This window comes from Pseudophryne corroboree, chromosome 4 (genome assembly GCF_028390025.1).
Source record: "Pseudophryne corroboree isolate aPseCor3 chromosome 4, aPseCor3.hap2, whole genome shotgun sequence".
Classification (NCBI taxonomy): domain Eukaryota; kingdom Metazoa; phylum Chordata; class Amphibia; order Anura; family Myobatrachidae; genus Pseudophryne; species Pseudophryne corroboree.
This window is the reverse complement of record NC_086447.1, coordinates 160,306,133-160,333,816: the sequence shown is the minus strand read 5'-3', so window position 1 is coordinate 160,333,816 and position 27,684 is coordinate 160,306,133. Positions and strand designations below refer to the sequence as shown.

Here is a 27,684-nt window from a genome sequence, read left to right as displayed (position 1 = left end):
TGGGCAGGAGAGGCCAAGGCAGGGGCATGAGGTCCTTTCAGTGAGCGGTGCTGGGGCGCGTACACGGCGTGCGCGCGTGCCCACCGCGGGCGGTGCTGTGCGCGCGGGACCGCGCGCAGCAGCACCGCGGTCCTCCCTGTCTACCCAAAATACTCCACCGGAGCCAGAATACAGTGGCTTCCGGGGGAGGAGGGGCGACAGGGAATGGGTCGGCGGCCGGAGGGCCGCAGCACGCGCTGCGTGGCAGGATGGCGGCTCCTCCCCAGGTTCGGGGGATAACTCTGAGTTCCAAGGGGAGGAGGTGTTTTTTGATGGGGAGAGTGGGGGTTCCGACAGGGGTGCCCCCGCTTTCCCGCCTGGGCGGCGGACGTCGGGTGCCGGGAGCACGACTGCCGGGCGGCGGGTGCGGGATCGCGCCCGGGCGCTGGCCTGGGGTCCTTCGGGGTCCGTTACCGGTTTTCGCGGCGGTCGGAACCCTCCCGGGGCACTGGCGTCGGCCCTGGCCACAGTGGTGGAGGCGTTGGGGCCGCTTGCTGCGGTGGCCTCCCCGAGGGTGGCAGCAAGTTCCGGCGCGCCTGCGGAGGCAGGCGGGTTCGGCAGGCGGGGGTCCTCAGCAGCGCAGCAGGTGGCACGCGCCTGCCGGGAGCTTGGAGCAGCCGCTGCGGAATTGGAGCTAGGGCAAGGACGGGATGGGCAGGGGCGCGCGGGCGCAGGGCCCCCCGCTCGTGGGGCTCGGCATGCGCCGCGAGTGCGAGCCGGGTCCCCCTCTTCTTTGTCTTTTGTAGAACACGAGGACGAAGGGATGGCAGGCTTCATGGATGAAGACGTCGAGGTTGACGCGCCAGAGGATTCCATGTCGGAACAGTCGACAGCATCAGGTGAGGTGGTGCAGTCAGTATCGGGGTCCTCCGCGAGCTCTAGTTCTCGCAGCTCTTCTTCTTCCTCCTCTTCATCTTCCTTGTCGTCGCTGGCGTCCGAAGTAAGTAGCACTACTAGGGCGAGGAAGAGGGCGTCGAAATTCGCCAAGCGGGCGGCAAAGCAGCAGAAGAGGCGTAAGCGGCGCAAGCGGGTTAGCGAGGAAGCTCGTAGGGCCAAGAAGCGCCGCGATTTGCCCGGGGTCGTTCGCTGCGACTACACCGCAGTAATGCGGGGGCTGCGGGATAGCTGCCGCAAGAAGATTCGTAGGGGTGACTTCGTGGACGTTTTCGTTTTAACAAGGGCCATGAAGAAGGATTATAAGGCAGCGGCCGCAAAGAAGGGCATGGGGGCTGAGGCTTTCCGGTCCTTCGATAATTGGCTGGCCGGGTTCTGCGTATTTGCGGCATGCTACTTGGAGGATAGGCCGGAAGAGCACATGAATGTAATCCGGTATCTGCATCTCGTACACGACATGCAGCGCACATCCTCGGGCTCGGAGTGGCGTCGGTATGATCAGGAGTTTCGGGAGAAGCAGGATGGCTTGCGGGTCATGGACTTCGGATTTAAGGATGTGGAGGTCTGGCTCAAAGTAACCCGGGCCTCGCAACAGGAGGAGGAACCCCGGAAACAGGGGACGGATGGGCGACGCTCGGGGTCAGCAGCCCAGGGGTCCGGCGCAGAGGGCGGATTTGCCAAAGCGGGTGGATCGGCCGTCCGTGCAGGTGGGCGTTCCACCACGAGAGGAAAGTGTTTCGCATTTAACAGCGGAACATGTTCCTTTGGCAAGCAGTGTCGTTTTCGACACTCCTGCCAGCAGTGTGGCGGAACCCACCCAGCCTCCGCCTGTTTCAAAGGCGGCAGGCAGGGGGCGCGGGGTAAGCAAGCGTACCCCAGGCAGGCCGCGAGCGGGATCGCTCCGCAGAGCTCCAACACCAATTAAGTTGAGGACTATGGGCCGGTGGTTGGAATTGTATCCGAATAGAGAGGATGCAAATTTTTTGTTTGACGGTTTTAAGTTTGGCTTTCGCTTGCCTGTTGCGAGTGAGGTGTCCGTGCGGGCACAAAGGAACCTCCAATCTGCCTGAGCCTTGCCGGGAGTGCTTCGGGAGAAAGTGGATAAGGAGGTCAGGTTGGGCAGGATGGAGGGACCGTTTATGTCACCCCCGGTTGATGATTTGGTCATCTCTCCGCTCCGGTCGGGGTGGTTCCTAAGAAGACTCCAGGCGCTTTCCGGCTCATCCAGCATCTTTCTTACCCGTTAGGGGCGTCGGTCAATGACGCAATACCACCGGCTTATTGCTCGGTGGTTTATCAGTCATTCGATGAGGCGCTAGAGATGGTCCGCAGCTACGGGACCGGGGCCCTTATGGCTAAGATTGATGTTGAGTCAGCTTTTAGGTTATTGCCGTTGCATCCGGACTCATTCCGTTTTATGGGTTTCCGGATTGGGGCGGAGTATTTCATCGACAAATGCTTGCCGATGGGATGCTCCGTTTCATGCTCATTTTTCGAGCGCTTTAGCACGTTTCTTCATTGGTGCGTGGAGTCTTCGTCAGGGGGTCACGGGGTAGCCCATTACCTCGATGACTTTCTGTGTGCAGGTCCGGCTAATGCTACGAGGTGCGGTGACTTGCTTTTTAGCATACGAGCTCTCTTTTACCACTTCGGTGTTCCCGTGGACGTGGACAAAACAGAGGGTCCGGCCTCCTGCTTGTCATTTTTGGGGATTGAAATCGACACGGTGGCGGGAGAGTGTAGGCTGCCCCGGGACAAGGTTTCGAAGCTCCGTGAGACCATTTGCCGGTTCAAAGGTTCGCGTAAAGTCACGCTGCGGCAGGCGCAGTCCTTGCTGGGCATGTTGAACTTTGCTTGTCGGGTAATACCGATGGGCAGGGTTTTCTGCCGGAAGCTTGAAAGGGCGACGGCGGGGTGTGCCAGGCCACATCATTTTGTGCGTTTGTCCTCCGAAATAAAAAGGGATTTGGCCATATGGGCCTCGTTCCTGGAGGATTTCAACGGGGTGTGTATATGGCAAGCACCAGCGATGGACAGCGAGCGGTTGCAGCTGTTCACCGACGCAGCGGGTGCCTCTGGATTCGGGTGTTTTCTGGAGGGATCTTGGTGCGCGGCATCCTGGCCGGCAAAATGGCATAGCGAGGGTCTAACTAAAGATCTGGTGCTTCTGGAGCTTTTTCCCATTATGGTGGCGTTGGAGGTCTGGGGCGATAGGCTGGTTAATCGCAGCATATTGTTTAGATGCAATAATCTGGGCGTGGTGCATGCGATTAATAACCAGAGGGCGAAGTCGTTGGTGGTTCTGCGAGTGCTCGGGCAATTGCTTTTGACATGCTTGCGTAGGAACCTGTGGTTCCGCGCGCAGCATGTGTCCGGTTTGGAGAATGGGATTGCCGACGCTTTGTCGCGAGGACAGTGGGAGAGGTTTTGGGTGTTGGCACCCGAGGCCGATGAGCAAGGTTTTCATTGTCCCGGTTATGTTTGGCAGGTGATCGGGCCGGACTGGAGGGTCTAGCGTTGCGGTCAGTCGCGCCAGCCACGCTCAGGGCTTACGGACAAGCTTGGAGCGAGTGGGAGGAGTTTGTCAAAGGTCGTCAGCAACAAGGTAAGAGCAGGCATCGGCTGATGTTTTCTTTTATTTGGCAGCTGTATGTTTTGGGTAGGTCCCGAGCGGTGGTATCCCGGTACTTGGCTGGGATCTCGTTTTTCTGTAAGCTGCGGGGTGTCCCAGATGTGACAAAAAGCGATGTTCTGCGGAAGGCAATCAAAGGGTGGGCGCGAGTCGCGCCGACGCCACCGGATAGGAGGCGGCCCATCGATGCGGCTTTGTTGCCGGCCGTCATCGCGGCGGTGGGGCGAGTTGCGTCGTCCAGGTTTGAGACACTTTTGTTCAGTTTGGCGTTCTCAATGGCTTACCACGGGGCCTTTAGGGTTTCGGAGTTGGTAGCGCCTTCCAAGGGAGCGGATTCGCGCATGCTGGTCGAAGACGTGGTAGTGGGTGAGAGGTCCTTGCTGTGCAGATTGCGGCGTTCTAAGACGGACCAAGTGGGGAGAGGTCGCTGGGTCACTTTGGTTCCGGCGCAGGAGGAGGGCGTTTGCCCAGTAGGTCTAGCTGTGCAATATGTGGCGGTGCGACCCGTGAGGAGGGGGTCATGGCTATTGCACTATGACGGGCGGCCGTTGACGAAATACCAGTTTCGTTGGATGCTGAGCCGTTGTTTGGCGAGCTTGGGCCTCCCACCCGCTGAGTTCGGTACCCATTCCTTCCGAATAGGCGCTGCGACGTCGGCTGCGGCGGCGGGTTTGTCCAGAACTGAAATCCAGGCGGTGGGGCGATGGAAGTCGTCAAGTTACAGACGATATATTCGCCCCGTTGCATGAGAGGTCGGATTGCGCATGGTGCTGTGTTTATTTGCGTTGTATTATGTTGTTTACAGTTCTGTCAGTATGGTATTGTGCGTCTGTTGGTGTTCCCCCTTTTTATCCTACTCAGGGATTAGCTACTCGTCGTTGCTGGCATGAGTCGGCAGCGGGGGTCTGGAGTTATTTTGCGATTTTTTGCCTGACTTGACGGACTGAATTCTAATCTACAATTCGGCTAATCTGTTCTAATCAGAGTCCCTCAGCAGGTCTTTACGCTTTCACCTCCAGCTGAGTTATTACATGTGTTTCCCATTTTATACCCCCCCCCCTGTTTTAATTTTGTTTGATTTTATTTGAACTTCCCCTTTGTGTGTCTATGTTCGCTTCAAATTGGCAACGAAGCATGGTGCAGATCGGCTAGGCCGTGACTGCTGCAATGGCGAGATCTAAAGTTTTTTCTTTTTGGCAGATCCTTCAGGTATAAGCATTTAAGGGAGCCTTTTAGTAATCAATTTTACCCCTTTTTTCCCCTTCAGGTTGGTTTGAAGACAATTTGGCTATTTGGGTGGTCGGCCACTCTTATGTATACTGGGCAGCCAAGTTTGTGGCCTCGGAGGGGGCTCAGGCGTTGCCTGGAGCACAGGGTGTCAGATGGCTTGGTTGGCGAGGGATGATGTGGAGCGAGCTGAAGAGTAGGCTTGTTAGTCAGGCCAGCAAGCATGGAGTCCCTAGGGTCTTGGTTGTCCATCTAGGTGACAACGACCTGGGGAAGAGGACATCCTTGGATCTGCGGTGGGCCATGATACAAGATCTGGCAAGTGTGACCGCGGCATGGACCAATTGTGTGTTGGTTTTTTCATTGATGGTGCCAAGGCTGAGTTGGAGGGGTGTGGCGGATGGTCGCCAGATTGATGAGGCCCGGAAAAAGGTGAACGGGGCGGTGGCAAAGTGGGTGCTGTCCCACGGAGGGAGGGTGGTTCGCCACCCTAGGATTTGGTTCAGAGACAGCCACCTTTTCCGGCCTGATGGGGTACATCTATCCAATGAGGGGATGATGTTGTTCCTGGAGGATCTTGGTTTCGTTTTGCAGGAGTTAGGGTAGGTTATGGTGGCGGTGCGAAGACTTTGGGGATGAGTCTTTCGCTGTTGGCGGAAAAGAACGGCAGTTTTCTATTTGTATGGTAAACTGTAGTGTTTTACAGTTTAGTATGGTTTAGGTGCACTCACCTCCATCGACTTATTGGCCGCTTGACCACCCGTCCGGGAAGGCAGCGGCAGGGCACCCAGGAGCGGTGGGTAGTCACTGTGGGGGTTGAGTTGTCACCTATTACCGGTGTGTGATGGTTGTATTAAAATTAGGATCGTTTCGAAGTTTTAGTAATTTAAGGTTAATTTAGGATAATAGAGCCGTTCTTTTTGCTGCCACCATATACCGGCTGGATCGGCATCTTAATAAAAATTTCTATTTACAGGTTTGCTATTGGTTAGGGACAAATAAATAGCTAGCAATTTTTCTGGCAAAATTCAAGTCTCCGTGTCTTTATTTCTGGTTGTGAAGGTAATGAAGGTTTACTTTAAAGAAAGGGGGTCCACCAAATATCACTAAGATGTTTAGGAGAGAGAATTGACTGCATAGGAAAGGAAAGAGTTAAACATCTGGTGAGGGGTGGACCTAGCTGTGAGGAAAGTACAGCCTTTTTTGAAGGGGAGGGTTTGTGGTATATAAGAAAGGTGAGGCCATTTTAGATCTCTCTTGTGGTGATTTTGCCTTCCCACCCTCCCGCCCTTGTGGTCAGAGATTCTGGCACGTGGTGCCTTGGCGTTAAGTTGTTGGCTGGTTTTATCGTTGGCTATTTATTGGCGGAAAAGAACGGCAGTTTTCTATTTGTATGGTAAACTGTAGTGTTTTACAGTTTAGTATGGTTTAGGTGCACTCACCTCCATCGACTTATTGGCCGCTTGACCACCCGTCCGGGAAGGCAGCGGCAGGGCACCCAGGAGCGGTGGGTAGTCACTGTGGGGGTTGAGTTGTCACCTATTACCGGTGTGTGATGGTTGTATTAAAATTAGGATCGTTTCGAAGTTTTAGTAATTTAAGGTTAATTTAGGTTAATAGAGCCGTTCTTTTTGCTGCCACCATATGCCGGCTGGATCGGCATCTTAATAAAAATTTCTATTTACAGGTTTGCTATTGGTTAGGGACAAATAAATAGCTAGCAATTTTTCTGCCAAAATTCAAGTCTCCGTGTCTTTATTTCTGGTTGTGGAGGTAATGAAGGTTTACTTTAAAGAAAGGGGGTCCACCAAATATCACTAAGATGTTTAACACCTTTCTTATCAATTACCTAGCTCACCACAGGTGATGGCAATCATACATTACCAGGAAAGACCAGGAACAGAGCATATTCTCCCTCATGGAGAGGGTCAGGTAGGCAAGTATGTATTACTCTAGTGCAGTGGTTCTCAAACTCAGTTCTCAGGACCCCACACAGTGCATGTTTTGCAGGTAACCCAGCAGGTGCACAGGTGTATTAATTACTCACTGACCCATTTTAAAAGGCCCACAGGTGGAGCTAATTATTTCACTTGTGATTCTGGGAGGAGACCTGCAAAACATGCACTGTGTGGGGTCCTGAGGACCGAGTTTGAGGACCTGTGCTCTAGTGTGCCAAAGCTTGGCAACCACTGAACTAATGTATACAATTAATATCTGGTGCACCATTAATTAATAAATGTGCATCTGCTACCAAGTTAATTAATACATTTAATATATAGATGCATACCACCCAACATGACCCTCTCCAGGAGGGACACAATGCTCTGCTCCTGAACTTCCCTCTTAATTTATGATTGCAATCACATGTGCTGAAACACCTTTCTTATCCATTAACCTGTTCAACACAGGTGCCGGCAATCTTAAATGAAGAGAAAAGTCCAGAAGCAGAGCATTGTGTCCCTCCTGGAGAGGGTCATGTTGGGAGGTATGTAGATGGCCCTTACATTTTTCATGAATATATTTTGCCCCTTCATTTCTAGTAATAATAACTGCAACGTGAGAATAATCACAATGTTATGAAAAAACAAAACCCTGTACCAGCACAACATACTGCTCCATGGAACGTCCCTGATGAACATGAGTTAAGACTGATAAACCCACCTACAGTACATTATAGACTTGCTTTCAATCAGGAACGGTCAAAATAAAGATACAGGTGTACTGCATGAGGCTTAAGAGATGAATTACTAAGGGGCAACTTTGACCAATAGTTTTAAAATGGCAATAGAAGAAATGTCTGGATTACTATTTATTTTAATTCTCATTTTAAAACTGTCGGCCAAAGCCACCGTGCAATGGGCCTGATTCAGACCGATCCCTGCTGTATGTTTTTGCAGCAGTCTGTGATCAGATAGCCGCCGCCCATAGAGAGAGAGAAAACCCACCCCATGCAATTGTGTGAATGCATTGCGTACGGCGTGCGAAAATTCTGCCAGACAGTGGACAGCTGCAAATCCGTTCGCAACTCACCATCGAATGATTTTTCCATTCTGTGCAGTCTGTGCGTAGCCCAGGGCTTACTCCTACAGTGTACTACAAACAGGCTGTTCGGGGCCGGAGCTGACGTCACACACCCTCCCAAAAAATGCTTGGGACGCCTGAGTTTTTCCTGACACTCCCAGAAAACGGGCAGTTACCACCCACAAACGTTCTCTTCCTGTCAATCAACTTCCAAACGCCTTGCAATCAATATTTTCGCACCATCATGTGGCTGTTTGGAGACACGCTTGCGCATTGCGGTGCATACACATGCGCAGTCATTCGATAATTGGACGCTGTGCGATTTCGCACAACAGCAATCAGGTCTGAATCTGGCCCAATGGAGTGTACAAGCACTAAGACACCCACTTTCAGGCTCCGTAATCTAAGCCAGGCATTCCCAACCACGGTCCTCAAGGCACACCAACAGTGCAAGTTTTAGTGATATCCAGGCTGGAGCACAGATGGTTAAATCAAAATAACTGAGCTACTAATTAAGTCATCTATGCTGCAGCCTGGATATCAATAAAACCTGCATTGTTGGTGTGCCTTGAGGACCGTGGTTGGGAATGCCTGCTCTAAGTAATGGAGATTGTAAACTCTCCAAACTTGATAGGGTTCCGGTATGAATGGTCGACCAAGTTAAGATCAACATTCATTAGGTCAACCACTATTGGTCGACAGACATGGTCAACATGGACTAATAGTCGACGCGTGAAAATGGTCGACACAGGGTTGGTCTACGCATAAAAAAAGTCGACATGGTTTTTTTAACTTTTTGGTGTCATTTTTTCCGTAACATGACCAGGAACCCCAATTAGTGTACCTCGCCCAGTGTGTATGCACCTTAAGACTTTAAAAAAAAAATGGTCCGCATGTCAATCTGCTGTCTCCCTCCTTCTCTCCGCTGATGATGCTGCTGATGCTGCTTCTTGAGGGGAGGAGAGCGCACAGCGTGCGCCTCTCCTGCCCCTCTGTGTCTACTTTCAATTCGGCGCTGGCCCGTGAGCCAATCAGAGTTCGTGGTCCGGCAGCCAAGGCTCCCGATTGGCTGCCGGACCACGAGCTTTGATTGGCTCACGGATTGGCGCTTAATTGAAAGTAGACACCCGCACCACCAGAGACTGAGCTGAGGGGCAGGAGAGGCGCACACTGCGCTCTCCTCCCCTAACACTAAAACACAGGGCAGCAGCGCGGTAAGGAGGGGGGGACACAGGACATATGTATCTGGCACTGGGGGCAGATCTGAATCTGGCACTGGGGGCATATCTGGCATTGGGGGCATTTCTGTATCTGACACTAGGATCATCTCTGTATCTGGCACTGGGGGCATATCTGGGATTGGGGGCATTTATGTATCTGGCACTGGGGGCATATCTGGGATTGGGGGCATTTCTGTATCTGGCACTGGGGGCATATCTGGGATTGGGGGCATTTCTGTATCTGGCACTGGGGGCATATCTGGGATTGGGGGCATTTCTGTATCTGGCACTGGGGGCATATCTGGGATTGGGGGCATTTATGTATCTGGCACTGGGGGCATATCTGGCATTGGGGGTATTTATGTATCTGACACTGGGATCATCTCTGTATCTGACACTGGGGGCATATCTGACACTGGGGGCATATCTTGTACTGCAGGGGCATTTCTGTATCTGACACTAGGCTCATCTCTGTATCTGGCACTGGGGGCATATCTGGGATTGGGGCATCTATGTATCTGGCACTGGGGGCAGATCTGAATCTGGCACTGGGGGCATATCTGGCATTGGGGGCATTTCTGTATCTGACACTGGGATCATCTCTGTATCTGGCACTGGGGGCATATCTGACACTGGGGGCATATCTTGTACTGCAGGGGCATTTCTGTATCTGGCACTGGGGGGACAGGTGTATCTGGCACTGGGGGCATTTCTGTATCTGGCACTGGGGGCATCTCTGTATCTGGCACTGGGGGCATATCTGGCACTGTGGGGCAATGTGTACCTGGCACTGTGGGGGAATATCTGGCACTGGGGGCATATGTGGCACTGGGAGCACAGCCCTAGCAACAAGCATTACTCCCTGGTTACAAGCACAACACCCAGCTCATGAAACCCCTGGCAACGCGTATGACACCCTGAGCATGACAACCCCTGGCACTGCCTGGAACCAAGAGCATGAAATCCCTGGCAACGAGCAGGTAATTTAAAAGTAATTAGAAGCCTTACTGTAGGTCTTAATGTGTAATGGGCATTGCGGTGTGTGGCATAGTGTATAACGGACATTGCGGTGTGTGGTATAATGTGTCACAGGCATTACGGTGTGTGGTATACTATATCATGGACATTGTGGTATGTGGTATGTGGTATAATGTCTCGGGCATTGCATTGTGTGGCATAATTTATAATGGGCATTGCGGTGTGTGGCATAATTTGTCACAGGCATTACGGTGTGTGGTATAATGTGTCAGGGGCATTACGGTGTGTGGCATATTGTGTAATGGGCATTATGGTGTGTGGCATTATGTCTAAGGGCCATTGCAGTGTGTGGCATAATGTGTAAGGGGCATTACTATAAGGAGGAAAAATGACAAATAATGTTAGGGACATGAATCAGGATTATTATTTTTTTCCTGTGGTGGCCAATGTCTCGGCGTGCAGGTTGCAAAACTGGGGTATAAGGAAGACTTTACCTGCATTGTCACGCCCCTTTCAGTGAAGCCACACCCATTTTAGTGAGGCCACGCCCCTGTTTCCGGCGCGCACATCTTCACTTTTCTAGTGCCGTTTATGGGAGAATTTTTTGGCTTGGGGGAGAAAAATTCCTAGTTACGCCACTGAGTACAGCATTTTATATGTGCTACAACAGAAAACCTGCTCTGTATGACACAGTCAGAGCTTCTCTTCAGCCCCAATATGAAGAAAGGACATGACCGAAGCGTGTTGGAGTGACCACGCAACACTGGAACTTTCAGAGCTCCATTCAAAATTGCTGCGTTACGAACGCAAGAACATCAGCTTTAAAAGACTCATTGGAGGAATGCAGCAGAAAAAGCTGGCATTCAGAGTTAAAACTTTAGAGCGCAATACTGTAAATTATATATGTTTTTTTTTTTTTGTTCCCCTTGGTTTCTGTGTTTTATTAATATCAGTTATAGTGCACAGTGGATAGGACTATGGTAATTGGATGTCCTGTGTTCACAAACTATATATAAAGAATGAGCATTAAAAAATAAATCTTTGCCTTGAAATTAGCACAGTTGGCAAGTTTGTTGACTGCATTGGGCTTTATTATATTATACACCTGGAAAACAGTAAGAACGGCCTCACAGTAAACACATTCTGTATTTAAATGAAGGCTTTTCATTCTGTGCTGCTCATTGTATGACGAGAAGCGGCCCTTAGACGATTTGTCCTATATTGCAGCCCTGACACATGACTCTTTAGAATCTTAGATACAGGAAAAACTGCATCAATAAAACATTGTCTCCTTCTGCTTCAAAGCACTGAGAATCAAGGACACATTTTTGCTGCACAGATTCACTGGACTCACGGAGAGAACGAGAATAAGGGGTGAGCAGAGAGGTGACGCTGGAATAGCAGAGAGAGGCGTGTGTAGTAGAATAGTGTAGTACATGACATGTACACAGTCATAGGTGTGCGCAGGGGGGGTTCCTGGTGCGCACAGGCACCCCCTAATGTCTGGCACCCCGATCTCACATGCCTGATGCAGCGATTGCCGAGCAGGCTGATTACTGTCCCCTCTGCGCTGCACCCTGTCAGGATTGTATTGCTGACCGGATGCCTGGGTTAATCAAGGGTGCCACTGCCACCGGCTTTCAAACTCCATGTACAAAAACATGCTCGCACGCCCTCCTGCCACATGCCCACCTCTCTCCTTCTATGCTATGCCAACGCCAGCCACTGATGAGGATCAGCATGCAGCCAGCATTCCTCTTAGGAAGACAAATTCAATACTGGCAGGCGGTCAGCAGCAGCATTGACACGTCACTCGTTTTTACCAGCAGCGGCAATACTAGTCTGCGACTGTCAGTGTCAGTGAGTGACTGACTAGTAAGTAAGCTGCTGCAGCTTGCAGGGAAAAGAGAGGGGAAGCCAGACCAGGCTGAGGAGGAGCAGTGTAATTGCAGTGAGTGCCATCAGGGGTGTTTGTTTGGTGCACACCACAACATCTGACAATGTATCTGCTTTATTAGGATTGGTACAAGGGTGGATATTTTATATTGCGTTGACCGTCAATTGATGGTGCTAGACACGCCCATAAGGCGGTGCTAGACACACCCCTCCGATGGTGCACCCCCTAATAAAATGTGCTGCGCACGCCTATGTACACAGTATGTGAATGGATGTGAGTGGGATGTACACTGAGGAAAGGGGTGTAGAGTAGTTGTTAATAGGCAAGGTTTAAACCATGCACCTGATATTATGTGCTGTACTGTATATACATGTGAGCACTATATCACAATACATATTATACCTATAAAATGAACACAATTAATGTCGCACACCAAAGGATGCTCCAACAGGTGCTTTGCTTACAGTATACTGTACAGGACGTTTAACAATAGACACTTACAAGTAGGAAATATTAGAATGAGCTTTTATCTTGCTCTAGTTATTGTCTCAGCACGGTGTTTGCAAGCACAACATTGTGGAAACACCTACAGCAAAAGAACAATTAGGCTTGGCCATCGATCATCGATGGCTAGCAACCATCAATGTTCTGATTGTGGCGGTGAGTGTATATCAATAGGAGGCCACCAAAGGTAAATATTGGTGGCTGAGAGAGCCGGTCTACTTTGCCCGTGTGTTGTCTGCACACAGGGCCGGTGCTAGGGTGTTCGGCGCCCCCCTGCAAACTATAAATTTGCGCCCTCCCATATTCGCGCCGGGAAAAGGGGTGTGGGCACACAAGTAAGGGGCATGGCCACACAATAGTACTCCCATTTAAAATTACGCCACAATGTATCACAATCTTATTCCTCTTATACATAATGCCCCACCCATAGTAGTAGCGTCATATGTAATGCACCCCAGTAGTAGTAGCATCCTTATACATAATGCCCCCCAGTAGTAGTAGCATCCTTATACATAATGCCCCCCAGTAGTAGTAGTATCCTTATACATAATGCCCCCCAGTAGTAGTAGTATCCTTATACATAATGCCCCCCCAGTAGTAGTAGTATCCTTATACATAATGCCCCCCCAGTAGTAGTAGCATCCTTATATGTAGTGCGCCCCCAGTAGTAGACGCGTCCTTATACGTAATGCTCCCCCAGTAGTAGTAGCGTCCTTATACGTAGTGCACCCCCAGTAGTAGAAGCGTCCTTATACGTAATTCCCCCCTAGTAGTAGTATCGTCCTTATACGTAATGCCCCCCCTGTAGCAGTAGCGTCCTTATACGTAGTGCACCCCCATTAGTAGAAGCGTCCTTATACGTAATTCCCCCCTAGTAGTAGTATCGTCCTTATACGTAATGGCCCCCCCAGTAGTAGCGTTGTTTCACAAAATGCCCACCCAGTAGTAGTAGCGTCCTTACATGTAATGCCCCCCCCCAGTAATAGCGTCATTATACGTAATGCCCCCCCAGTACTACCATCCATAAAGTGCGCGTACACAGACATACCTCACACACACACACACACACTTCACACATATATACACACACATACACACCCACCATATACACACACACACATATACACACCCACCATATATACAAACACACACTTCTCTCTCACCCTCTACTTACCTAAGCCAGTCTCCCTCGGTACAGCAGCCTGAGCCCGTGTAGCTCCACCCCTTCTGGGCCGTTTAGCTCCGCCCCTTCCATCCCGTTTAGCTCCGCCCCTTCCGTCCCGTACACAGCCGCTGTCACACAGGTGAGGGGAGGGAGGAGGCTTTTCACGCTGCAGGCGTCGCTGCCAGTGACTGTCATTACAGTGACAGACACAGCAGCAGCAGCAGGGGGGCCAGGACGGCGCAGCAGGGAAGGAATGCAGAGCAGGGGGAGCGCCTCTCCGTCCCAGCGCCTCCCTGCACTGCATCCCTTCGCTGAGCGGGTAGCGCCGGGCCTGTCTGCACATGTGCACACAAAACATTGACCATCAATGGCATCAAGAGGGACTTGCCTGCACGATTCATGGCAAATAAATTCATTATGCAGCAGGGTGCAGCTTGGGGCAGGGCCACGATGACACCATGGAGGTCATTCCGAGTTGTTCGCTCGCAAGGCGATTTTAGCAGAGTTGCTCACGCTAAGCCGCCGCCTACTGGGAGTGAATCTTAGCATCTTAAAATTGCGAACGATGTATTCGCAATATTGCGATTACAAACTTCTTAGCAGTTTCTGAGTAGCTTCAGACTTACTCGGCATCTGCGATCATTTCAGTGCTTGTCGTTCCTGGTTTGATGTCACAAACACACCCAGCGTTCGCCCAGACACTCCCCCGTTTCTCCAGCCACTCCTGCGTTTTTTCCGGAAACGGTAGCGTTTTCTCTAACGTCCTAGTGGATGCTGGGGACTCCGTCAGGACCATGGGGAATAGCGGGCTCCGCAGGAGACAGGGCACATCTAAAAAGCCTTTTAGGTCACATGGTGTGTACTGGCTCCTCCCCCTATGACCCTCCTCCAAGCTTCAGTTAGGTTTCTGTGCCCGTCCGAGTAGGGTGCAACCTGGATGGCTCTCTTATAGAGCTGTTTAGAAAAGTCTTTTTTAGGTTTAAACTAATCAGTGATTCCTGCTGGCGACAGGATCACTGCAACGTGGGACTTAGGGGAGAGACTTGCAACTCACCTGCGTGCAGGAGGATTGAAGTCTTAGGCTACTGGACACTGAGCTCCAGAGGGAGTCGGAACACAGGTCAGCCTGGGGTTCGTCCTGGAGCCGCGCCGCCGATCCCCCTTACAGACGCTGAAGACGGCGGAGACGGAGGTCCGGTGACAGGCGGCAGAAGGCTTCTCAGTCTTCATAGAGGTAGCGCACAGCACTGCAGCTGTGCGCCATTGTTGTCTCACAGGCTCACTGACACGGTCACGGAGGGTGCAGGGCGCTGCTGGGGGCGCCCTGGGCAGCAATATAAATACCTAATTTGGCAAAAGAAATACACCACATATAGCCATTAAGGCTATATGTATGTATTTTAACCCAGGCCAGTATTAAAGAAACCGGGAGGAAAAGCCCGCCGAGAAAGGGGCGGAGCTTATTCTCCTCAGCACACAGGCGCCATTTTCCTGCCCAGCTCCGCTGGTGAGGAAGGCTCCCACTCTCCCCTGCACTGCACTACAGAAACAGGGTTAAAGAGAAGGGGGGCATAAATTGGCGATATATATATATATATATTAAGAGCGCATATATAGAAACAACACCTTCTAGGGTTGTTATATACATTATAGCGCTTTTGGTGTGTGCTGGCAAACTCTCCCTCTGTCTCCCCAAAGGGCTAGTGGGTCCTGTCCTCTATCAGAGCATTCCCTGTGTGTGTGCTGTAGGTCGGTACGTGTGTGTCGACATGTATGAGGAAAATGTTGGTGAGGAGACGGAGCAAATTGCCTGTAATGGTGATGTCACTCTCTAGGGAGTCGACACCGGAATGGATGGCTTACTTATGGAATTACGTCATAATGTCAACACGCTGCAAGCCGGTTGACGACATGAGACAGCCGGCGGACAAATTAGTATCGGTCCAGGCGTCTCAGACACCGTCAGGGGCTTGTAAAAACGCCCAATTACCTCAGTCGGTCGACAGACACTGACACGGACACTGACCCCAGTGTCGACGGTGAAGAAACAAACGTATTTTTCCTTTAGGGCCACAAGTTACATGTTAAGGGCAATGAAGGAGGTGTTACATATTTCTGATACCACAAGTACCACAAATAAGGGTATTTTGTAGGGTGGGAATAAACTACTTGTAGTTTTGCCTGAATCAGATAAATTAAATGAAGTGTGTGATGATACGTGGGGTTCCTCCGATAGAAAGTTATGGGCGGTATACCCTTTCCCGCCAAAAGTAAGGGCGAGTTGGAAAACACACCTTAGGGTGGATAAGGCGCTCACACGCTTATAAAAACATGGCGTTACCGTCTCCAGATACGGCCGCCCTCAAGGAGCCAGCTGATAGGAAGCTGGAAAAATATCATAACAGTATATACACACATACTGGTGTTATACTACGACCAGCAATCGCCTCAGCCTGGATGTGCAGCGCTGAGGGGGCTTGGTCGGATTTCCTGACTGAAAATTTTGATACCCTTGACAGGGACAAGATTTTATTGACTATAGAGCATTTTAAGGATGCATTTCTATATATGCGTGATGCGCAGAGGCATATTTGCATTCTGGCATCAAAAGTAAATGTGATGTACATATCTGCCAGACGAAGACACGATAGTGGTCAGGTGAGGCAGATTCCAGACGGCATATGGAAGTATTGCCGTATAAAGGGGCGGTCCATTGGACCTGGTGGCCATGGCAACAGCTGAAAAATCCACCTTTTGTTACCCCGAGTCACATATCGGCAGAAAAGGACACAGTCTTTTCAGTCTCAGTCCTTTCGTCCCCATACGGGCAGGCGGGCAAAGGCCAGTCATATCTGCCCAGGGGTAGAGGAAAGGGAAGAAGACTGCAGCAAGCAGCCCATTCCCGGGAACAGAAGCCCTTCACAGCTTCTGCCAAGTCCGCAGCATAACGCTGGGGCCGTACAAGCGGACTCAGGTGCGGTAGGGGGTCATCTCAAGAGTTTCAGAATCACTCGCAAGGGAACTCCGGGATCCTACATGTAGTATCCCAGGTGTACATTGGAAATTCGAGACGTCTCCCCCTCACACAATTCACAGGCTGTATTCCCAGCAGGTGATAATCAAAGTACCCCTCTTACAACAAGGAAGGGGGTAGTATTCCACACTATATTGTGGTACTGAAGCCAACCGGCTCGGTGAGATCTGAAATATTTGAACACTTACATACAAGCGTTCAAATCAAGATGGAGTCACTCGGAGCAGTGATAGCGAACCAGGAAGAAGGGGACGATATGGTGTCACTGGATATCAGGGACGCTTACATACAGGTCCAAATTTGCCCTTCTCACCAAGGGTACTTCAGGTTCCTGGTACAGAACTGTCACTATCAGTTCAGACGCTGCCGTTTGGATTGTCCACGGCGCCCCGGGTCTTTACCAAGGTAATGGCCGGAATGATGATTTTTCTTAAAAGAAACATGGACGCTTTCCTGATAAGGGCAAGGTCCAGAGAACAGTTGGAGGTCGGAGTAGCACTATCTTAAGTAGTTCTACGACAGCACGAATGGATTCTAAATATTCCAAAATCGCAGCTTTTTCCGACGACACGTCTACTGTTCCTAGGGATGATTCTGGACACAGTCCAGAAAAACGTGTTTCTCCCAGTGGAGAAAGCCAGGGAGTTATCCGAGCTAATCGGGATCCTCCTAAAACCAGGAAAAGTGTCAGTGCATCATTGCACAAGAGTCCTGGTAAAAATGGTGGCTTATTACGAAGCAATTCCATTCGGCAGATTTCCCGCAAGAACACTTCAGTGGGATCTGCTGGACAAATGGTCCGGATCGCATCCTCAGATGCATCAGCGGATAACCCTATATCCAAGGACAAGGGTGTCTCTCCTGTGGTGATTACAGAGTGCTCATCGTCTAGAGGGCCGCAGATTCGGCATTCAGGATTGGATGCCGGTGACCACGGAGGCCAGCCTGAGAGGCTGGGGAACAGTCACACAGGGAAAAAATTTCCAAGGAAGTGTGATTAAGTCTGGAGAATTCTCTCCACATAGATGGAGCTAAGAGCAAAATTATAATGCTCTAAACTTAGCAAGACCTCTGCTTCAAGGTCAGCCGGTATTGATCCAGTGGGATAACATCACGGCAGTCGCCCACGTAAACAGAAAGGGCGGCACAAGAAGCAGGAGGGCAGTGACAAAACTGCAAGGATTTTTCGCTAGGCGGAAAATCATGTGATAGCACTGTCAGCAGTGTTCTTTCCGGGAGTGGACGACTGGGAAGCAGACTTCCTCAGCAGGCATTACCTCCACCCGGGAGAGTGGAAACTTCATAGGGAAGTTTTTCAGCATGATTGTGGACCGTTGGCAAAGACCAAAGGTGGACATGATGGGGTCCCGCCCGAACAAAAAACGGGACAGGTATTCCGCCAGGTCTTGAGACCTTCAGGCGATAGCTGTGGATGTTCTGGTAACACCGTGGGTGTACCAGTCAGTGTATGTGTTCCCTCCTCTGTTTCTCATAACCAAGGTATTGAGAATTATAAGACATAGAGGAGTATGAACTATACTAGTGGCTCCGGATTGGCCAAGAGGGACTTGGTACCCGGAACTTCAAGAGATGCTCACAGAGGACTAAGGGCCTCTACCTCTAAGAAGGGACTTGCTTCAGCAAGTACCATGTATATTCCAAGACTTACCGCGGCTGCGTGTGACGGCATGGCGGTTGAATGCCGGATCCTGAAGGGAAAAGGCATTCCATAAGAGGTCATACCTACCCTGGTCAAAGCCAGGAAGGAGGTGACCGCACAACGTCATCACCACATGTGGTGAAAATATGTTGCGTGGGTGAGGCCAGGAAGGCTCCACGAAGGAAATTCAACTAGGTCGATTTCTACACTTCCTGAAAACAGGAGTGTTTTGAGCCTCAAATTGGGGTTCATTAAGATTTAAATTTCGGCCCTGTAGATTTTCTTCCAGAAAGAATTGACTTCAGTTCCTGAAGTCCAGATTGTAAAGGGTGTATTGCATATACAGCTCTTTTGTGCCTCTAGGGGCACTGTGAGATCTCAACATAGTGTTGGGATTCCTTATATTCATATTGGTTTGAACCGCTCAAATCTGTGGATTTGAAATATCTCACATGGAAAGTGACCATGCTGTTGACCAATATCTCACATGGAAAGTGACCATGTTGTTAGCCCTGGCCTCGGCCAGGCGATTGTCAGAATGGGCGGCTTTGTCTTACAAAAGCCCATATTAAAAATTTTCCATTTGAACAGGGCAGAACTGGGTCTCGTCTCCAGTTTCTTCCTAAAGGGGTGTCAGCGTTTTCACCTGAAACAACCTATTGTGGTGCCTGCGGCTACTAGGGACTTGGAGGACTCCAAATTACTAGACGTTGTCAGGGCCCTAAAAAAAAAAATATATATATATATATATATATATATAGTTAGGACGGCTGGTGTCAGAAAGTCTGACTTGCTGTTTATATTGTATGCACCCAACAAGCTGGGTGCTCCTGCTTCTAAGCAGTCTATTGCACGCTAGATTTGTAGTACAATTCAGCTTGCACATTCTGTGGCAGGCCTGCCACAGCCGAAATATGTAGATGCCCATTCCACAAGGAAGGTGGCCTCATCCTGGGCGGCTGCCCGAGGAGTCTCGGCATTATAACTTTGCCGAGCAGCTACGTGGTCAGGGGAGAACACGTTTGTAAAATTTTACAAATTTGATACTCTGGCTAAAGAGGACCTGGAGTTCTCTCATTCGGTGCTGCAGAGTCATCCGCACTCTCCCGCCCGTTTGGGAGCTTTGGTATAATCCCCATGGTCCTGACGGAGTCCCCAGCATCCACTAGGACGTTAGAGAAAATAAGATTTTACTTACCGATAAATCTATTTCTCGTAGTCCGTAGTGGATGCTGGGCGCCCATCCCAAGTGCGGATTGTCTGCAATGTTTGTACATAGTTATTGTTACAAAAATCGGGTTATTACTATTGTTGTGAGCCATCTTTTTAGAGGCTACTTCGTGTTTTGTTATCATACTGTTAACTGGGTTCAGATCACAAGTTGTACGGTGTGATTGGTGTGGCTGGTATGAGTCTTACCCGGGATTCAAGATCCTTCCTTATTGTGTACGCTCGTCCGGGCACAGTACCTAACTGAAGCTTGGAGGAGGGTCATAGGGGGAGGAGCCAGTACACACCATGTGACCTAAAAGGCTTTTTAGATGTGCCCTGTCTCCTGCGGAGCCCGCTATTCCCCATGGTCCTGACGGAGTCCCCAGCATCCACTACGGACTACGAGAAATAGATTTATCGGTAAGTAAAATCTTATTTTTTCCCACACGCCCATAAAACGGCCAGTTTCCGCCCAGTAACACCCATTTCCTGTCAATCACATTACGATCGCCGGAGCGAAGAAAAAGCCGTGAGTAAAAATCCTAACTTCATAGCAAATTTACTTGGCGCAGTCGCAGTGCGGACATTGCGCATGCGCACTAAGCGGAAAATCGCTGCGATGCGATGAAATTTACCGAGCGAACAACTCGGAATGAGGGCCCATATCCAGCACTCCACCCTCCGAAGTGCCAACTTGGACCTCCTAAAAGGCTAGTGTAAGCGCCACATCAACCAGGGTCTAGGCAGGGTGACAATTTGCACATCATTGTGGAGTGCATTTTTTCCATTCACTTGAAACGCAAGTAGGGTTGGTCTGATGGAAATGTACAGTAGTGAGTATATTGGGCCTGATTCAGAGATGTACTCAAACCTAATAGCTTGCGTACATCTCCGATGGTTATTGATCTGCACACGTGGAGGATCAGCATTGTGCCAGTGTAGATCAGTGGATGTAATGACGGTTGCAGTGCCCCATAAGCAGCAGCATATCCCATTTGGGGCGGTGACGGTGAGCGTTTTACAAAAAAGGGGCGTGTCTGTCTCATTGCGTAGTTGTGCCGAGATGCAGCGGCAGATCACAGAAGCCAGCAGAACGCATCTATTTACACAAGGCACCTCCTGTGGCATTAGCATATTTTCGCATAGCAGCTGCGTCCACCTCTGGGTTGCACATTAGTGAACGCTGCAGAGAACACAGAACATTGTTTTTTCTTCACAACAAGCCGCTTCCATGGTAACCAGGGAAACCACAATCTCCATTGTAAAAGTTTAATATGCGTATAGAACGGCTTGCATGTAATATTGCTACAACTTTCTGTATAAAATACACAGCGAGAAGAAGTGTTCCCTAGCAAAGACAGCATTGGGTCTGACTTATAGATCTGAAATGTCTTCCTCATTTTGACCTCACAAACACAGATGCAATCTAGAATTACATTATCCTTTGCTATCTTTTTTCATCTTTCATATTTGCTGGAAGCTGAAAGAGTCTGTGATATGATTGAGGTGAAGCCCTTCCCATGCACATGACAGCACAGCTTCACAGACACGGAAAGGAACTGCAAAAAAACAAATAACATCACACCCCGTCCAGAAAACTGGAGATCCAACGGAAAAAACTAGGCTGGTTACTGGTTGACATTTTTTGCCGTCTGATCATGCCCTGATTTCCATCCAAGGATGAACAAACTGTAGGACGAGTAAAAACAAAAAGGATCTGGATACTTTGAACACAGCCAGCATCACAAATCAGCAATGCTATTAAATATTGAAGACTCACTGACTCAGATCTGCTCTGTACAATCAATAGCTCTTAGATTTAATGCTCCAGGACACTGGGCTGGGGAATACGTGTGTGTTTGGGAAGTCTGCAGGAGACTTAAGATGGCATAGTGTTGTCTTTTGCAGGCTTCGGAGCAGGTGCCTTATTATATATAGGAATGGGCACCACTGTGTGCCTACTGCTGAGGGAGAGTCTGGGCATGTGCAAAACAATTTACGTGTGTGTGTGTGTGTGTGTGTGTGTGTGTGTGTGTGTGTGTGTGTGTGTGTGTGTGTGTGTGTGTTACTAAAAATAAGTATAGATGTGGCTGAAGGGTGAAGAATTTGTATTGTTATAATTATTATAATCCTTTATTATTTAGCGTCAACATATTCTACAGTACTTCACATCCCTATAACTTTCTTCATGCCAGTGCAGCATACAACCAACCAGGGCCAGTGCTTAATACTACTGTGCCCGCTTTCCTGGGCTCAGGCGCATGTGACACTGTGCAAGTGCAAGAGATCAGACTGCGCATGTGTCTCCTCCTCCTCAGGCTTCGACAAAGCCCCTATTATGATCTCTCATACTGGAAGGCTTGTATAGAGGAACAGCAACCATGCTGGGAAGAAATATATATTATTTAGTGCAGACAGGGTGCCCTGGTAGAGTGTCAGCCTCCTGACCCACTTACAGAGGCTTGCCATATTCTTCCAGCCCTTTTTATAATCTAGTTTTGTAAAAACAAAATATATAATAGGGTCAATTTATTCAGATTTATTAGCCTAACAGTAAGCCAGTGGGCTATGGGGGAAACCCGTGTGATGAATATGAGGGGAACGTAAATTTAGGACTGCGCTGATGGTGTACTCTAAACCAGCACTAACCTCTGTGTCATCATGAATTTGCATCAATCAAATTAGGCCTGTGATCCATTACACAGCAATCATTGGATGGAAATGTCAAATGGGGAAGGTGAGGTCTGTAACTGTCTGCTCTGTGTGACAAGGTAAGCATGGTACGGAGAAGAAACCAGTGAGCAGACAACCAGGGATAGCAAAGTTTCGCAACAGGGCACAAACACAAGTGAGTGGCCTATACTCTCCTACCAGTATACGGCAATGTAGGACTAGCTGTGATGAAAAGCATACAGGTATGATTTGTTTAATCTGGATGTGGTGTTATATAGTAAAGATTTTTTGTTTAAAAAAAACTTATCCAACATGATTTTATATATATATATATATATATATATATATATATGGAAGGTGCAAGTAGCGCTACAGCCTTATACTCAAAAAGAACTCAAGTGCCTTAAAACAAATAATCACAAGCTTAGCTAGTCAGACATATGAACATATAAACATATAAACACTCCCAAATATTCACTGGCAGCAGCCAGATTTCAAAACAGTCCGATTCCCAAAAAGACCAGTTCTAAATAGTGTTCCAAATGTAAATCAACCGCGCCTTCAGTGTTCTTAAAAGTGATTCAACAAAGTGTCCTTAAATAATAACCAAATATGCGTACCAGACACACATTGATACTGTATGTGCTTATAAAAGATTTATTTTCATCTCGTTCTCCCTCCTCGTTAGACTCCTCCTCTTAAATCCATCCGGATATTTACGTGGTATTCCACGTGAATGGGAGATGGAAGACAATGTATCAATAAAGTGCACTGATCAGAATATAAAGTGTCACTGTGCTAGTGGTGCAAAAAATGTGCAAGAATCGTGCAAAAAAAAGTGCTATAGTGCTATAATGTGCCAAAAAAGGTTTTGAAAAGAACACCCTTATGGTAATGTGCTTATTTACCAATATTGAGGGTGCAGCACCAGCTAAATTAATACAACAAGGCAGCACTCAAGTTTTTCAAAATACAGCATGAGCACATGGAGTCCTCAGTGTCATCCATCAGACAAAAGTATCTTAAAATCAGAATGTTCCCAGGAGGGGAAAAAAACTCTAATAGTGTAATACTGTTTTTAAACATTTACTATAACAAAAAACATAAAAATGGACTCGTACAATTTTGTGACACTATAAATGCTTATCTGTCAATCCCATAGGAGAGCGGAGAGTCAGTAATTCACCAACGCGTTTCGTCCCGTTCTGTATGTTGCGGACAGGAATCTGTAGTTGACCATGGCTGGGAGCGCATATATATATATATATATATATATATATATATATTGATTTTAAAATATCGATATATATCATATCATCAATGATCGTACCATTGTTGCTTTGGATTTGCCGCTGGCCTGTACAATCCATACCTCTACAACCAGTTCTGGTCATATAGCTCTGGGATCTGAGGAGAAAATTTCTCATGTTGCTGTTTCTGCCCGGGACTGGCACTTTGCTTGCTGTTCTCTTAACAACAGTGGATGTGCTTGGTGCCTACTCAGGCGTTCATATAAACTGGAACAAATCTGTAGTTTTCCCTATACTGTGCAGTTGATTATACAGTAGTCTCTCCTTGCTCCAATGTTTTCAATGTTATTATGGGTGTTATTTCTCATGATGAAACCACCTACATCTCACATAGTATTCAGCGCCAGATTGATCTTTAACCTAAAGCTCATGTTTGGAAAAAGCTTCCCCTCTCTGTTATGAGTAGGGATCAGTTTGGTAAAATGATTATACAGCTGTTATATGCACTACAGCATTTCCCAGCTTATCTCCATCTGAGTTTATTTTCCACTATAGCTTAATATGTTACCTCCTTTGTTTAGGAGTCTAAGCGTTCCCTTATTGCTTGTAAATTTGTATGTAGACCCTGAGGTGAAGGCAGCCTGGCACTGCCAGACATGCGCTGTTAATATTTGGCTACAAAATTAATGCAAAGTCAGGCTGTCCTGTTGTGTAGAGGTGCTCATTGGGCACTGCTTTAGCAGGCTGGTCTGACTTTTACCCCTTTGCAGTTTTTACTTGCAGAGTCTTCCCTGGTGGGTTGTTCATCCATTCTGGTGCAGGCATGCAAAATTTGTCTGGCGCTTTTGGGTTCTGGATCCCTGTTCTCCCCTTGTAGCGACGTGAAGTTGCTTTCCCTGGATGTGATTTTTTTCTGAGTGTCTTATGGTGTCCCCCCATAGAGGCAGGTGTTTTGTGTTCCTTTGCACAACTTAGTTCTGAGTCTCCCCAAGACTATATTTTCTAGATTCGGAGTTAACTGTACAAGCTCTGATTCATACTCTACCCTTCAGGAAGCATATCAAGTGTATATTCGTCCCTCAGGTCAGCTAATGAATCTGTGGGGCTTGTAGGGGTTTGGTAGAGTATATTGGACACACCACCGATGCGTTTGGGGAAACCTGGGAGGCCGTCCTAAATGTGGTGAATCTCCTAATGGCTTGTGGCAATAACTTTGGTCTTCTCCTATGGTTTCCTCATTCTGGACCAATATGCAGGGTTGTATTAATTATTCTGGGTTACAGCTGTCATTGTCCCCTCCTAGGCCCTGTTTTTCAGGGTCTTGTACATGCGTTGAATCCGTACCTACAAACTTACTTACAGTTCTTCTTACCCTGCCTAAGGTGTGCATAGCTAGAACCTGGATGGCGCCACAGACCCCTACTCTATCTTTCCAGAACGATTTGGTTAATACTACTGTGTCCCATGAGAGGTTCATGTACGCTAAGCATAAGTACCCCTTGAAATTTTATAGAATAAGGTATCTTTTGTGTTCTGCGAGACATAGCTTAGACTTGTAGTCCTCCAGTTGTTACGCCTCACATTGTGTGTATACCCGCCACCTTGCTAACTTTTATTCTTCTGTTTGGTCATAAGGGAGGGTTGTCTTTTCAAGTTAAACCCCCTGGAAGTTATGTTATATTTCCATGTTGTTATTTTGCTGGCATGTTGCTATTTGTGTGACACTTTATATCTCTCTGCTGCTGCTAGAAAATATGTTGTGGGCTCATTATTTCAGTTTCATATTTGACTGTTTCATTGTTAATTGTAACTGTGTCATTTAGAAATCTCTCAATAAATACTTGATTACAAAAAATTATTAAGCCATAATATGAATAAAACTATCAAGCGTTCTCTGAACTCTTATAGTGTAAGCTCATATGGGCACGTCCACCTATAACTTCCATTTCATGTCATTGTTTGCTATCTATTTGTATCATGGTGTCCTCAATCTGTATTGCTGTGTAATATATTAGTGCTTCCTAAATAATTATGAATATTAAAAATATTATGTCACAAATCTATATTTAAAAACAACTGCCTGATTTAGATGGCTAATATTCAATGCAAAAGCTGTTTTAGTGACCTATATACAATACACAGCATTCTAAGGACTGATCTATAATACACAGGGCACACTGAGGACTTATATACAATATACTGAGCATTCTGTGAACTGATTATCAATATACAGTGCATTCTAAGGACTGATATACAGTACAATACATACTGCATTCTAAGGACTGATATACAGTACAATACACATTGCATTCTAAGGATTGAAATATAATATACAGAGACAGCATTCTGAGTACTGATATGCAATACAATATACTGAGCATTCTGTGAACTGATTATCAATATACAGTGCATTCTAAGGACTGATATACAGTACAATACATACTGCATTCTAAGGACTGATATACAGTACAATACACATTGCATTCTAAGGATTGAAATATAATATACAGAGACAGCATTCTGAGTACTGATATGCAATACAGTATATTGAGCATTCCATGAACTGATTATCAATATACAGTGCATTGTAAGGACTGATATACAGTACAATACACATTGCATTCTAAGGACTGATATACAGTGCAATAAATGGTGCATTCTAAGGACTGATATACCAGTGGCGCATGCAGGGGAGGTTTCAGAGTACCTGGAAACCCCCCTGAAGAGCCAAATTTTCTATTTTGAGATGAAGACAGCTGTGTCTCCGTCTCAGCAAAATCCGCCACAGCAGCTCCCTCCGTCCTCACACTGCCACTCCAGCGCCTGGTGGATTGCATATAACACTGTATATGTGAGTTTGAAGTCTGTGTTTATGTGTGTATTTGTATGTATGTGTGTTTGTGTGTGCACAGTATGTTTGTATGTATGTGTTTGTGTATTTATTTATTTATTTATTTATGTTTGTTTGTTTGTGTATGTATATATGAATGTGTGCTATATACAGTATGTATGTATGTATGTATGTATGTGTGTGTATATATATATATATATATATATATACTGTATGTCTATATATGTATATTACACATACATGGACATATACGTACACACCCACCCACCTACAGAAACCCCCCTCTCTAAATCCTGCGTTTGACCCTGTATACATAGAAATATAGAATTTGCGGCAGATAATACCCACTTATCCCATCTAGTCTGCCCCTTTTTCTTTTTTTACCATATTCATTATCTCAAACCTTATTTGATCCTTATTTCTGTGTAAGGATATCCTTATGTCTATCCCATGCATGTTTAAATTGCTCTACTGTCTTAGCCTCTACCACCTCTGATGGGAGGCTATTCCACTTGTCCACTACCCTTTCTGTGAAGTAATTTTTCCTCAAATTTTCCCTGAACCTCCCCCCCTCCAGCCTCAGTGCATGTCCTCGTGTCCTATTGCTTCTCTTCATTTGGAGAATGTTTCCCTCCTGGACTTTGTTAAAACCCTTGATATATTTGAACGTTTCTATCATGTCCTCCCCTTCTCTGCTCCAAATTATACATACTGAGATTTTTAGTCTTTCTGTGTATGTTTTGTGATGTAGGCCATGCACCATTTTAGTTGCCCTCCTTTGTACAGTCTCTAATGTATTAATATCCTTTTGAAGATATGGCCTCCATCACCGTATTCACAGTATGCCGTACCAGTGACCTATACAGTGGTATTATTAATTCTTTCTTTCTGCTGCTGATTCCTCTCCCAATGCAGCCAAGCATCTGACTAGCCTTCCTCATTGCCTTGTTACATTGCTTACCTGCCTTTAAGTCATCTGAAATAGTGACTCCTAGATCCCTTTCCTCCTCAGTAGTTTCCAGTATAGTGCCATTAATACTGTATTTAGCTTTAGGATTTTTGAGACCCAAGTGCATGATTTTGCATTTTTTGGCATTAAACTGTAATTGCCAGACTCTTGACCATTCCTCTAGTCTACCTAGATCCTCAATCATTTGTTTTACCCCATCTGGTGTGTCCACACTGTTGCATACCTTTGTGTCATCTGCAAAAAGGCATACTTTCCCTTTAAAGCCATTTGCAATGTCACTAATAAAGATATTAAAAAGCACTGGTCCAAGTACAGATCCCTGGGGTACTCCACTGGTAACATTTCCCTCCTGTGAATGCACTCCATTTACCACAACTCTGTTTTCTATCCTGCAACCAAGATCTTATCCATTCAATCCTAGTATCCAATCCCAAACTTCCAAGTTTATGTAGCAGTC

At 47.6% G+C, this 27,684-nt stretch overlaps 1 protein-coding gene across 2 annotated transcripts in view; it reads right to left on the bottom strand.

Moving 5' to 3' along the window:
* Positions 1-27,684, bottom strand: part of LOC134909087 (ephrin type-A receptor 3-like) — a 317,153-nt gene that overhangs the window by 178,136 nt on the left and 111,333 nt on the right. The gene's annotated exons all lie outside the window — the stretch shown is intronic.